Here is a 14,514-nt window from a genome sequence, read left to right on the forward strand (position 1 = left end):
ATACATCAAAGAACTATGATCCCTAAGATAAGATAAATAATCAAAATGGACAATAAAATCACTCTGGCTTTCTTCCTGCTAGCACTTTACAATCCATGCTGGAAGAAAGAACCCAAGCAGAGCATAGGAGAGTCACTAAGTTTGTGAAGGGAAGATTGGAATTCAGGGACGCTCATGTGGTTGGTATTTGTAGGAAAGAACCAGAGATGAGAGGACCATGCAAGGAAAGAGCTCCAGGAATCTGATAGAGATCTGCTCCAAACTATAACTGAATGCTAAGCTGTGCTTGCACGGGGTAAAATTTCACAGTGTCGGGAAAGGACAATTAGAAACTATAAATGAGACAATTCTCAGAGCTCACAAAGGAATGAGAGGCTTCTGAGTTCTAACAAACTATTGTTGGAGAGGCCGCATTGCCCACCTGCAACATTCCCCACCAAGAGTAGAGACTTGAGAGGTATCATTTCTAAATAGTAGGGGTAAATTAGCCTTGCAGTAAAGGCTATACTAGACATGTCCTTTAAAACAGGCCTCTAACATATCAAGAAATCTGCAAGTAATTTAACTCCCTTCCAGAAAAAATGCCAGTGCTCCTTAAGAAAACTCAACAACATAAAAGTCAACACTCAACAACAAGAATCAAAACAGGCGGTATTAAGTAAACCAATAATATTAATAATAATAATAATAATAATAGACTGAGAAGCTAGAAAATGGGACCCAGTATCCAGGGGAAAAAGGTCATTAAAAAATGTTTTAGCCCAGGCACGGTGGTTCACGCCTGTAATCCCAGCACTTTGGGAGGCCAAGGCAGGCGGATCATTTGAGACCAGCCTGATCAATGTGATGAAAGCCCATCTCCACCAAAAACACAAAAATTAGCCAGGTGTGGTGGTGCATGTCTGTAATTCCAGCTACTTGGGAGGCTGAGGCATGAAAATCACTTGAACCCAGGAGGCAGAGGTTCAGTGTGAACCATGATTGCACCACTGCACTCCAGCCTGGGTGACAGAGTGAGATCGTCTCAAAAAAAAAAAAAAAAAAAAAAAAAAAGTTTTAAAAACTAGAATGATGATCCTCTGGTAGTTCATGAGCATGACGATTGGGCGGTTCACGCACCTGCGTGAGATGTGCCACACTCGAAACTTGTTACCTTGTCTGTACAATGGGCATCTGACCTGAAAAAAAAAAAAAACTGGAAATGAATTATATGATGAAATTATCAAACAAGGATTTGAAAGAGCTAGTGTTAATATGATGAACATTTAATTTTAAATAAAAACATATACATAATACAAAATACAAATAAGAAAATCAAGTCCTAAAGATGAAAAATACAATATTATTTAAGATAAAAATTATCCTGGATTGACTTAGTATAAATTAGATACTGCAGAAGATCAGTAAACTTGAAGATAGAGTAATAGAAACAATGCAAACTAAGGCACAGAAAGAAAAATAGATGAAAGAAAAATAAACAGAGGCTGGGCATGATGGTTCTTGCCTATAATCCTAGCACTTTGGGAGGCTCAGGCAGCAGATTGCTTGAGCCCAGGAGTTTAAGACTAGCCTTGGCAACACGGCGAAACCCTATCTCTATTAGTCAGGTGATGTGACAGGAGGCTGAGGTGGGAGGATCTCTTGAGCCCAGGTGGCAGAAGTTGCAGTGAACCAAGATCTCTCCACTGCACTCCAGCCTGGGTGACAAAGTGAGACTCTGTCTCAAAAAACAAAAACAAACAGACAAAAAAAAACCTTCAGCGGTTTTTGGACAACATTAGGCTTAACTTATATGAAAAGGAAAAATATTCAAAAGAATAAGGTTGTGAATTTTACAAATTTGATGAAAACAACACACAAATCCCTCCCCCCAAACAAAACCACTAAGAAAAACTCGCCTAACACATTATAATAAAATTACTGAAGACCAAGAATAAAAAGAAAATGTTTAAAGTAATCAGAGAGAAAAAAGACATATACAGTAGGAAAATGCAAAGAATTGTTAGTGTTCTTATCAGAAAAATTTAAGCCATAAGACAATGGAGCAAAATCATTTAAGTCCTAGAAAAAAAGTTAACCTAGAAATTTATATCAAATAAAAATGTCCTTCAAAACTAAAGACAAAATACTTTTTCAAAGAAATCAATAAAAGAATTAAATTGTAAAGGTTTTTGCTGGAACTGTAAAAAATATTAAAAGGTTTTCAGGTTGGAGAAGAATGCTAAATAGAATCCTGGATCTACATAAAGGACTAAAGAGTGCTGAAAATGACTAATATGGGGATAAAATTTGAATCTTTTTCTTGTTTTTAAATTTATTTAAAGGTATTTTGTTTTGTAAGGAAAAAATAACAGCAATGAACTGTGTGGTTTATAATATACAGAGAAATAAAATGTATCTAGAAATAGAACAAAATATAGAAGTGGGTAATGGAATAGAATATTGTTGCAAGGTTCCTCCATTGTCCATGAAGTAGTGTTATGTCACTAGAATGCCATAACAAATTAGAAGGGGGAGCCGAGATGGCCAACTAAAAGCAGCTAGTGTGCTCTGCTCTCATGGAGAGGAATGGAACCTCCCCAACACAGGGGAACCTCCCCAACTAAGGGAACCGGTGAGTATATATCCAACCCCAAGAAACCACACTTCTCCCACAGGTCTTTGCAACCCTCACGTCAGTAAACACCTTTATGAACCCATTCCACCACGGCCTTTAGTCTGACCAACAGACCTCCATGGAATCCTAGCAGATCATGTAATCTCTGCTCAGGCAAATGCAGAGACCTGGGAGCCTTAGATACCTGGGCTTTCCTGGCTTCCTAGCAAAAGCAGCTGAAACTCTGACAAAGCAGGAGGTCAGGCCTACATACATACCACTAGAAAAGGGGCAGAATCCAGAAAGCTGAGAAGCAACAGTCTATGGGCCCTGCTTCCATGGTACCTCACAGGATAAGACCTACTGGCTTGGAACTCCATCCAGCCACTGGTAGCAGTGTTACACTTCCCTGAAAAAGAGCTCCCAGTAGCAAGAGTCAGCCACTACCTTTGCTGTTTGGCTGAATTAGCCATTTAGGCTTTGGAGAGTGTGAGGTGACTGGGGCCTGAAGTGGGCCCCCAGCACAGCACAGTGGCTATACGCAAACGTGGCCAGACTGCTTTTTTTAAAGCAAGTCTCCAACCCTGTTCCTCTTCACTTGGCAGGACCTTCCAACTGGGGTCTCCAGTTACCCTCATCAGTGTTCTCCAGCAGACAGAGTTTTGAAATCTCCCTGGAAGAGAGCTCCCAGAGGGAGGGGCAGGCCACCATCTTTGCTGTTTCACTGTCTTTACTGCTGATACCTCCAAGTACTGGAAAATCCAAGGTAACTAGAGACTAGAGTAGACCCCCAGCATACTATAGCAGTCCCTCAGAAAAGTGACCAGACTGCTATATAGGTGCTTGTCCCCATAGCTCCACACCGGGCAGGTCCTCCAAGCCTGGGCCTCCAACTACCCCCTGCGGGGAAATATTACCAAGAATAAAGTCAAATATTTTAAATAATAGAAGTATTAAATCATAACAGACCTAACAGTCCTAAGTTTGCATGCATCTAGTTGCAAGATTTCAAATACACGAATAAGGAAAACAACATAACAGAAAGGAGAAGTAGACAGATACAAAGTTTTGGTTAACGTTTTCAACACCCCCTCTGAGCAACTGAGAGAAAAAGTAGAAACCAACGAGAATACAGACATCTTGAACAACACTGTAAATCTAACCCAATTTACCTTTATAGAATACCACATCCAACAACAGTATAATGTGCATTCTCTACCATGCTTATAAAATATTCAAGGTAGATCACATACTCAGCATAAAATAGTGGTGCATGCCATCCTCTGCCGGGCCAGTTCAGAAAGATGTGGAATATATACCTGACAGCCTCTGCCTGAGGGGACCCTGCAGCCTGGATCACCTAAAAAAAGAAATGCAGGCGCAGCACCATTGATCTGTGGGGACTTCCCCAAAGCCCAGAGAGGACCTGGTGAAGAGGGCCCCTCTCTCCTGTGCCTACCACAGAGCAGGACTGAAAACAAGAGGAAGTACAAATGAGCTACATGGCTGGGTATTAACCTAGCTACCAGCCACTGCTCTCAAGCGCCATCTACTGGATTAACAGCCTAAACTATAACACCAAAAATTAAGCCTATGAAACCAAGCTCACGAATTCACCCACCCAGGTGGCTGGCAAGATGGCAGAATAGAAACAGTTGCAATATGCAACTCCTAGGGAGATCAATACAGAAGGTGGGAGATTTCTGCATTACCAACTGAGGTACCCGGCTCATCTCATTGGGACTGGTTAGACGGTGTGTGCAGCCCATGGAGGGCGAGCCAAAGCAGGGTGAGGGCTTCCTTCACCGGAGAAATGCAAGGGGTAGAGGAACTCACTCCCCTAGCCCAAGGAAGGAATTCTAGCCCAGATAGTACTTGCTTTTACCACAGTCTTCACAACCCACAGACCAGGAGATTCCCTTAGGTGCCTACGCCACCAGAGCCCTGGGTTTCAAGCACAAAACTGGGCGGCCGTTTGGGCAGACATTGAGTTAGCAGTTTTCCCCTAACAGTGCAAACAAAGCTGTCCAGAAGCTGGAACTGGGAAGAACCCGCCACAGCTCAGCAAAGCCGCTGTAGCCAGACTGCCTCTCTAGATTCCTCCTCTCTGGGCAGGGCATCTCTGAAAGAAAGGCAGCAGCCCTAGTCAGGGGCTTATAGATAAAACTCCCATCTCCCTAGGACAGAGTACCTGCGGGAAGGGGCGACTGTGGGCACAGCTTCAGCTGACTTAAACATTCCTGCCTGCTGGCTCTGAAGAGAGCAGCGGATCTCCTAGCATAGTGCTGGAGCTCTGCTAAGGCATAGACTGCCTCCTCAAGTGGGTCCCTGACCCCCATGCCTCCTGACTGGAAGACACCTCCCAGCAGGGGTCGACAGACACCTCATAGAGGAGAGCTCTGGCTGGCATCTGGTGGGTGCCCCTCTGGGATGAAACTTTCAGAGGAAGGAACAGGCAGCAATCTTTGCTGTTCTGCAGCCTCTGCTGGTGATATCCAGGCAAAAAGGGTCTGAAATGAACCTCCAGCAAACTGCAGCAGACCTGCAGAAGAGGGGTCTGATTGTTAGAAGGAAAACTAACAAACAGAAAGGAATAGCATCAACATCAACAAAAAGGACGTCCACACAAAAACCCCATCCGAAGGTCACCAATGTCAAAGACCAAAGGTAGATAAATCCACGAAGATAAGGAAAAACCAGCTCAAAAAGGCTGAAAATTCCAAAAACCAGAATGCCTCTTCTCCTCCAAAGGATCACAACTCCTCGTCAGCAAGGAAACAAAACTGGATGGAGAATGAGTTTGATGAATTGACAAAAGTAGGCTTCAGAAGGTGGATAGTAACAAACTCCTCTGAGCTAAAGGAGCATGTTCTAACCGAATGCAAGTAAAGAACATTGAAAAGACGTTAGAAGAATTGCTAACTAGAATAACCAGTTTAAGGGAGAACATAAATGACGGGATGGAACTGAAAAACACAGCACAAGAACTTTGTGAAGCATACACAAGTATCAATAGCCTAATCGCATAAGCAGAAAAAAAATCAGAGGTTGAAAATCAACTTAATGAAATAAAACGTGAAGACAAGAGTAGAGAAAAAAGAATGAAAGGGAATGAACAAAGCCTTCAAGAAATATGGGACTTTGTGAAAAGACCAAACCTACATTTGATGGGTGTACCAGAAAGTGACGGGGAGAATGGAACCAAGTTGATAAACATTTCAGGATATTATCCAGGAGAACTTCCCCAATCTAGCAAGACAGGCCCACATTCAAAGTCAGAAAATACAGAGAACACCACAAAGATATTCCTTGAAAAGAGCAAAAACTAAAGAGCTTCTACACAGTGAAAGAAATCACCCACAGAGGAAATAGACAACCTACAAATTGCTAGAAAACATTCACAAACTATGCATCTGACAGAGCTCTATCCAGAATGTTTAAAGAACTTAAATCAACAAGCAAAAAACAAATAACCCCATTAAAAAATGGGCAATCAACATGAACAGACACTTCTCAAAAGAAGATATACAAGCAGCCAACAAACATATGAAAAATGCTCATCATCACTAATCAGAGAAATGCAAATCAAACCACTGTGAGATACCTTCTCACACCAGCCAGAATGGCTGTTACTTAAAAAAAAAAAAATGAATAAAAAATAACAGATACTGATGAGGCTGATGAGGAAAGAGAATGCTCACACTCTGTTGGTGAAAATGCAAATTAGTTCAGCCACTGTGGAAAGAAGTTTGTAGATTTCTCACAGAACTTAAAACAGAGCTGCCACTCAACCTAGTGATCTAATTACTGGGAATATACCCAAAAGAATTTAGATCATTATACCAAAAAGACATGTGCATTCATATGTTCATTGCCATGCTATTCATTATAGAAAAAACATGGAATAGACCTGGGTGCCCATCAATGGTGGATTGTATTAAGAAAATGAGGAACATATATACCATGAAACACTATACAGCCATAACAAAGAATGAAATCATGTCCATTGCAGCAGCATGGATGGCATGGATGGAGCTGGAGGCCATAATCCTGAAATAATTAACGCAGGAACAGGAAACCAAATCCATGTTCTTGCTTATTGGGAGCTAAACATAGATCGCCCATGGACATAAACATAAGAGCAATAGACATTACAGATTACTAGAGTAGAGAGAGAGGGAGGGTAGGTGTGGGTTGAAAAACTGCCTATTGGGTATTATGTTCACTCTCTGGGTGTAATATATGCATGTAACAATCCTTCACATGTACTCCCTCTATCAAAAATCAAAGCTGAAATTTTTTTTAAAAATCAATTTTATATATATAAATACACACACATATTAAAAAAAGAATAGAATGAAATGGCTTCAACTTGATAAAAAGCATCTTAAAAAAACAATTTAAAACTGTCATTATTTGTAGGCAACATGATCATGTACATAGAAAAGAATGTTCAAGAAATTTACGACAATAGTTAAGTAAATTTGCAGGGCAACCAATATTTATGTCAATCTATTGTTTTCCTGTATTTTATCCTGTTGCTTTTCTTTTCTTGTTAATCCTGTTCTACTTTCTTCCACTTCCAGTTCCCAAGTGTTAATCTGTTATCCAGCCTCCTCATGCACCATATTGAAAACAGAGCTTTCAGTTAATCATAACTCAGAAATCTATAGCAAACTGTAAAAATGGCCACATCATAAAGTCTTCTCATTCTGTACTGTATGCACACTCATTTATGACTTTATAGTTCTTCCTATCAAGAGATGAAGTCTATTCTTTACTCCTTGAATTTGGGCTTAGCTATGTGACTGACTTTAGTGGATGGGACATTAGCAATGTGTCAGGAGCAAATGCTGAAAAAGTGTTTGTGCATTGGAGTTTACTCTCTGGATGGTCTCTGGAAGCCTGGGACTGCCATAGGAAAAAATTCAAACCAGCCTGCTGATGAGAGAACACATGGAGCAAAGATAGCATCCAGATGAAGCTCTCCTAGTCCCTCCAGCCACAACCAAGAAATAAGCCAGCTAACCCTAGACATCAGCCACATCATCTCAGACCAGAAGAAATGTCCACCTGATTAAGAGAACAGCGAGAAATTCTTATTTTAAGCCACTAAAACTCGGTGGCAGTTAGCACAAAGTAATAGCTAACTGATACATATTCCTTCTGCTTTCATTTCAGTACTGAGAGCAATTCACATGCCCATAACTCACTTCAAAGTCCCGTGGACCCAGCAGGTTTGGGAAGTTAGATGCTAATAAATAGTAATGATGTTTGTCCCAGTAGTTAAGTTGTAAGTCACCTTTATTTTTTAAAGATATCGATGGATAAAATTAAAAGTGAAAATCACATCATGTCTAAGTTTAATTTAAAATGATCTGTATAGGAAAAAATAAAAGAAGAAGGAAGAAAGGAAGGAAAAGAGGAAGGGAGGGAGAAAATAGAGAAAGTAGGACACAATGTTGATAATATAGAATATCAATAGAAGGTATATTTTTCTGTTCAGGCTGCCATAACAAAATACCACAGATTGGGTGGCTTAAGCAACAAACATTATATTTTCTCACAGTTCTGAAGGCTGGAAGTATGAGACCAGGGTGCTAGAATGGGTAGGTCTGGTGAGGGCGCCTTGTAGGTAGGTGGCCAACTTCTGTGTGCTCACAAGGCTTTTTCTCTTGTGTGCAAATTGGAGAGACAGAAATCTCAGTTTCTCTCTTTCTCTCTCTCTCCTTCTTTCTGTCTCTCTCTTTTTCTTATAAGGCCACAAATCCTACTGGATTAGAGCCTACCCTAATGAACCCATCATCTTTAATTACCTCCTAAAAGCCCTAGCTCCAAAAACGTCACATAGCGGGTTATGACTTCAACATGTGAGTCTGGGGGAGACATAATTAAGTCCATAGTAGAAGAAAATTCATTATTCTAGTCTAATTTTTAGATATTTGAAAACATTCATAGAATTTAAAAGCATAACTATATTTTGTCTTCTACTTTCTTGTTTATGCAGTAAGAGATAAAAATTCTCCCTAGAAGAAAATTCTGGAAAGTTCCATGATCCCTTTGTACCATTAAAAATTCTTGATTATGTAATTAGAAAGTCTGGTTCAAGATAATACATTTGTAAGTTTGCTTTAATATCAAGTCTTTTCCTCTCTTCCAGACTATTGGAACTGCTATGATTCAAAGCCTGAAATATAAATGAGGTGACAGTTTCTCCATTTCTATACTTTATCTTCCACATCAGTCTAAGGGTGGCTTTATCCTCTATCAGGACTTACATGTTGGGAAAATGAGTGGAGGTGTCATTAAGTTGGCCTTGAGCTTTCTGGGCCCCACTCTGCTGCATTTCCCTTGACACAGACAGGTGCACATGGCCATTGTTGACCTTCATCTCTGAGTTCTGCCAACAAAGCATCAGCCTATGTATTCTTTCTCTATTACTTCAGTAACAAATTATCATATCACACATTTATTATTATAGTTCTGGAGGTCACATAAGTGAAATCAGTTACCTACTTCTGAAGGCTCTGGTGAAATGGGGAGAGCCTGTTTCCTACATTTTCCAGCTTCTAGAGACTGTCTGCATTCCTTCGTTCCTGCCACATCACTCTGGCCACTGCTTCTATCACCACATCTCCCTCTCTGACTCTGACCCTCCTCACTGCCTTTCTTTTTTCTTTGAGATGGAGTCTCTCTCTATTGCCCAGGCTGGAGTGCAATGGCGTGATCTCGGTTCACTGCAACCTCTGCCTCCTGGGTTCAAGCAATTCTTCTGTCTCAGTCTCCTGAGTAGCTGGGATTACAGGCAGGCGCCACCATGCCTGGTTAATTTTTGTATTTTAGTAGAGATGGGGTTTCACCACGTTGGCCAGGCTGGTCTCAAACTCCTGACCTCATGATCTGCCCACCTTGGCCTCCCAAAGTGCTGGGATTACAGGTGTGAGCCACTGCACCCAGCCCCTCCCTCCCTTTCAAAAAGACCTGGGCAATTACATCAGGCCCACCTGGATTATCCAGGATAATCTCCCCATATCAAGGTCTTTAACTGAATCACATTTGCAAAGTCCCATTTGCCATGTGAGGTAAAATATTCACTGATTCTGTGGATTAAGATGTAGGTATCTTTGGGGAACCAGCATTTTGCCCGCCACATCCTGTCTTTTTCTACATTTCTTGGGAGTAGGTGAGTTATTACTTATTAAGTTATTAAGTTATACCTTACTTATTATGCCTCAATTAAAAAAAAAAAGAGAAAAACATAGCAGCCTTTCTAGATCTCCTCATGGAAATCCCTCCCACTAGGTCCAAGGTACAGAAGGCAGCACTCCCCTCTCCTTCTCCAAACATGGCAATAGCTTCTGCAAAGATTTGTCTTCCCCAGTCCCCTTCACAAGTCTGTGTGACCTCTTCTTTTATCCTTAGCATGTCAGATGGATCTAGTATTTTGAAACAGTTCCCTTTACATTTTTTTCATAAAATTTGCATGTGATGCTTTCACACCATTTGGTGCCCTGATATTTATTGAATTGATACCTCAGTTGACACTGAAGCAGGGAGAGTTGCATTCTAACATTCTGCCCAGAACTATTTCCCTAAAGTAGAAGTATGAAATTATAAATGGTTCTTCATGAATTACTAAATTCTTAAAGCATGTATTCTATGTAATGACAGAATGTTTCTGATGAGTCAAAAGGAATTTCAATATTCAAAGGTGACTATTAAATGAGTAACATTCTATAGAACACAAAACTATTTTTAGAAGAATATTTTTGCTTCTGAATAGCTTTTCAGTCACAGTTACACTGCTCCTTCTTGAATTAAGAACTATCACTCAACCAATCTCCTGTTCATATGAAAGAGAATAATTTTAGCTGGAGAGCAAACCTCACCTGCAAAATGGTAAATGCAGATATGTGAGATTGGCATACTCTATTTTGCTGAAAGAAATGTATTTCTTCACTCTTAAATGTCTCTCTAGTTGTATAGTGGATGGTTAAAATAACTTTAAAAATCTATACATTTATGATGAAATAAATTGCATTCACATTTTTATTCCAACGGCAAGAATGAATTAGAATGTTTATCTAAAATATAGCATTATGGCATTTCATGATCAGATCTGGAGCATTTCTTCCATCAAACATTGAAAGTAAACATCTCTGAGAACATGCAAAAAGTGAAATGGAGGCTCTCTTGGTGTATTAGTTTAAATTCTTTTTGGATGCAAGTAACAGAAATCAACTCTAGCTTCCACAACAAAACAAAAAAAGGAGGAGTGGGAGGAAGGGATTCAATGAGAGAATGTTAAGCGGAAGCACTAAACGACCTTGGGACTTTTTTGTCTCTTTACCCTCTGTTTTCCTCTATCATCCTCTCTGGCTGCAGTGTTACGTAGGAGAATTTATCACTGCCAAAACTTTCCAAGTCTCACATGCAATGACACACATAGGCTCAAAATAAGGGGAGGGAGAAAAATCTATGAAGCAAATGGAAAGAAGAAAAAAGCAGGGGTTCTATTTTAGTTTCTGACAAAACGGGCTTTAAACCAACAAAGATCAAAAAAGGCTGCCATTACATAATGATAAATGGTTTAATTCATCAAGAAGAGTTTCTAAATTACCAATTCAGCCAATAGAAAAAACAACTTTTTCTTAGTTCAAGTTCCCAGGGAAGAGACTACCTACCCTGGTTTGAGTCAGGTACCCATTCCTGGATAGTTGACCATGGCCAAGTGATCACATTGCATGATGGTTACTCCTACTGTATCCATGCTGTATCCTGCTGTAAGATGAAAGGGTATAAGAGAAACAACTATAGCAGGCCATTTCAAAAAAGTATTTGGATAGACCAGTGCTGCATACCTAAGAGGCTGTTCACATCTGGGCACATAAATACCATCGAGGTCATTGAAAGTGTCTATTTTCAGGGTTGTATTATGTTTGCTTCTTCTATTTCCAGAAGTGGCATCTAGAAAGGTCACTTTTTGTATTACCATATCTGGTTGCAAAAACCACAGGAAAATGCAGGCAGTGCAAGATTAACCACCAAATCCAAGTGGTCATAAACTTACAGAAGGGACAAAACAGAGCCCGAGTCATGACTTATATACTTCCCAGGGCTCTACCCCTCAACCTGGCTTAATTTTTTTCCTGTGGATGTGGCCATTTGAGAACTCAACTTTATTTACTCATCTCAGCTGCAACTCTTCACTTCTGTATGCATCCTTTGGTCTGTCCTTCTATGGTCATTAAGAGACAAGGCCTTTAGTTTACAAAACCCTCCAGGTTACCATGGTGCCAACTTATCAGTTTAAACCTGAAGTCAATAAAGTGTATGGAAATCTCATATAAACACCACTTATTAAATATGATTTGCATTTAATGTCAGGAACTTTACACTGTAATAAAAAAAAGTCTCAAATCATTTTACCCTTTTATACTGTTTTTACTTGTTGATCATAATCATTCTAAAGATACAGGGTTTTCGGCTGGGCACGGTGGCTCAAGCCTGTAATCCCAGCACTTTGGGAGCCGAGACGGGCGGATCAGAAGGTCAGGAGATCGAGACCATCCTGGTGAACACGGTGAAACCCCGTCTCTACTAAAAAATACAAAAAACTAGCCGGGTGTGGTGGCGGGCGCCTGTAGTCCCAGCTACTCGGGAGGCTGAGGCAGGAGAATGGCATGAACCCGGGAGGCGGAGCTTGCAGTGAGCTGAGATCCGGCCACTGCACTCCAGTCTGGGCAACAGAGCGAGACTCCGTCTCAAAAAAAATTAAAATAAAATAAAATTAAAATAAATTAAAAAAATAAAAAAGATACAGGGTTTTCTTTGGCTTTTCATGAAGCTAAACTATTTCAGGGATTGCTCTATGTGAGGAGATAATCTAAATCACATGTCTTCAGAAACGTGGCTAGAACTGTTCTATAGTCAGATATTCCCCTAGGATTTTTGCTTACACTGAGACAAATGTACCTTATATAATGTATAGTCAAATGAGAGCACGTTCAAGAATCTTCACAAAATGTGATTCACTTCCGAAATCACTAATGTCATGGCATAAGAAGAAAAAACTACCAGAATGAGGAGTTATAAAATATAAGCAAAAGCCAGCATGGTGGCTCACAACTGTAATTCCAGAAATTTGGGAGTTCAAGGCAGGACAATTACTAGAGGCTTAGAGCTCAAGATCAACCTAGGCAACATAACAAGACCCTATCTCTACAAAAAAATTTAAAAATCACCCAGGTGCAGTAGCATATGCCTGTAGTCCCAGCTACTCAGCAGGCTAAGGTGAGAGGATCACTTGAGCCCAGGATGTTGAGGCTGCAGTGAGCTGTGATCATACCACTGCACTCCAGCCTGGGTGACAGAGCAACACCCTGTCTCAAAAAATAATATGTATATGTGTATATATACACACACACATATATATATAGAGAGAGAGAGAGAGAGAGAGAGATGGTAAGGGAATCTTTGGAAGATGAGTAAAAACAGAAATTATAAACAAATTTAAAAAATAGTTTCTCACTGAACTTTAAGGTAAACAGAAGTAGTCTAAACAATGTTCAGAGGGCAACATATAGCTTTAGATATATATATTTGAGAAGGAAAATTACATATATATATATTTTTTTACAAAGAAAATAATTAAAAACCTACTTTAAGAAGTTAGAAAAAAACAAAAATTTAAACTCCAAAAACATGGAAAGAAGGAAATAAGAGCAAAAGGCAATAATAGTAGAAAGCAAGCATTCAATAAAGACCATCAACAATGCCAGCACTGCTTTTCTAAAAAGGTTAATAAAAGTAACAATTCCCTAACAATACTGAACTTTTTAAATGAAGAACAGAACAAAACAGCATTACCAGGAGTGAAAAAAGTGACATTGCCACACACTTTTAAAAGAAGAGAGAATACTATAAATAATTTTATAACAATAAATTCATTAACTTGGATAAAACATATTTCTTAAGAAAATAATATAACTTTCCATGACTGAACAATAAAATATAGAAAATATTTAATAGCTCAGTATCTATCAGGAAACTGAGTCTTTAAGCGAAAAGTAGCCATGAAAGAAAACTTGAGGCCCAGATGGCCTGACTTAAAACTCTTCCAAATACTTAAGGAATAAATAATATCAATCTTACAAACACTCCTCCGAGAATAGAGAATAACTAAAGCATCACAATTTATTTTATGGAGCCAGTAAAATATTGACCTAAAATCTAATAAGGAATTAAAAGAAAATTATAGACCAACTTCTTCCATAAATGTAAATAAAACATTTTAAAAATATACAAGCAAATCAAATCCAGTGATATATAGGAAGGATAATATTTTAAGATCAAACTGTTTATTCTAAGAATGCAAGGTTAAACATTCAATTTTCACTCAATATGCTTGACAACAGTAACAGTATAATAGGAAAAAAATCATAATAAATACAGAAAAGGCACTTAATAAAATCTAAATTCCATTCATAGTAAAAACTAAGAAACTAGGGATAAGAAAATTTTCCTAGTATCATAAAAGGTATCTATAAAACACCTAACTCTAATATATTAAAAAGAGAAATAAAGGATGACTATTGATGCAAAAATCTTGATCAAAATACCAGTTAAAACATATTGAATTGATTATATACCACAAACAACTGAGATGTATTCCTGGAATACAAGGATGGTTCAACATATGCAAATTGTTGCCATAGCAACAGGATGAAAGAAAAGAATGTTGTTATCTCAATTGATACAAAAAAGTATTTAACAAAATTCAGCACTTTTTCATGATATATACTATCAACACACTAAGAACAGAAGGAAGATATCTCAACATAATAAAGACCATATGTGAAAAGCCCACAGCTAACATCATAGTCAATTGTAAAAAAATTGAAAACTTTTCCTCTAAG

The 14,514-nt window shown here is 39.0% G+C and overlaps 1 long non-coding RNA gene and 1 other non-coding gene across 2 annotated transcripts; one reads left to right on the forward strand and one right to left on the reverse strand.

Moving 5' to 3' along the window:
- Positions 1-1,074: 1,074 nt before the first annotated feature.
- LOC117086554 lies at positions 1,075-1,179 on the forward strand. The gene has a single exon (XR_004438448.1). It is a non-coding gene; the product is annotated as a small nucleolar RNA U13 (small nucleolar RNA).
- Positions 1,119-14,285, reverse strand: LOC117085209. The gene is made up of 4 exons (XR_004437872.1): positions 14,248-14,285; positions 11,281-11,377; positions 8,875-8,996; positions 1,119-1,178 (listed from the first exon to the last, which is right to left on the reverse strand). It is a non-coding gene; the product is annotated as an uncharacterized LOC117085209 (long non-coding RNA).
- Positions 14,286-14,514: the final 229 nt, after the last annotated feature.

This window comes from Trachypithecus francoisi, unplaced genomic scaffold (genome assembly GCF_009764315.1).
Source record: "Trachypithecus francoisi isolate TF-2019V2 unplaced genomic scaffold, Tfra_2.0 Lachesis_group1, whole genome shotgun sequence".
In the NCBI taxonomy this organism is placed as follows: Eukaryota; Metazoa; Chordata; class Mammalia; order Primates; family Cercopithecidae; genus Trachypithecus; species Trachypithecus francoisi.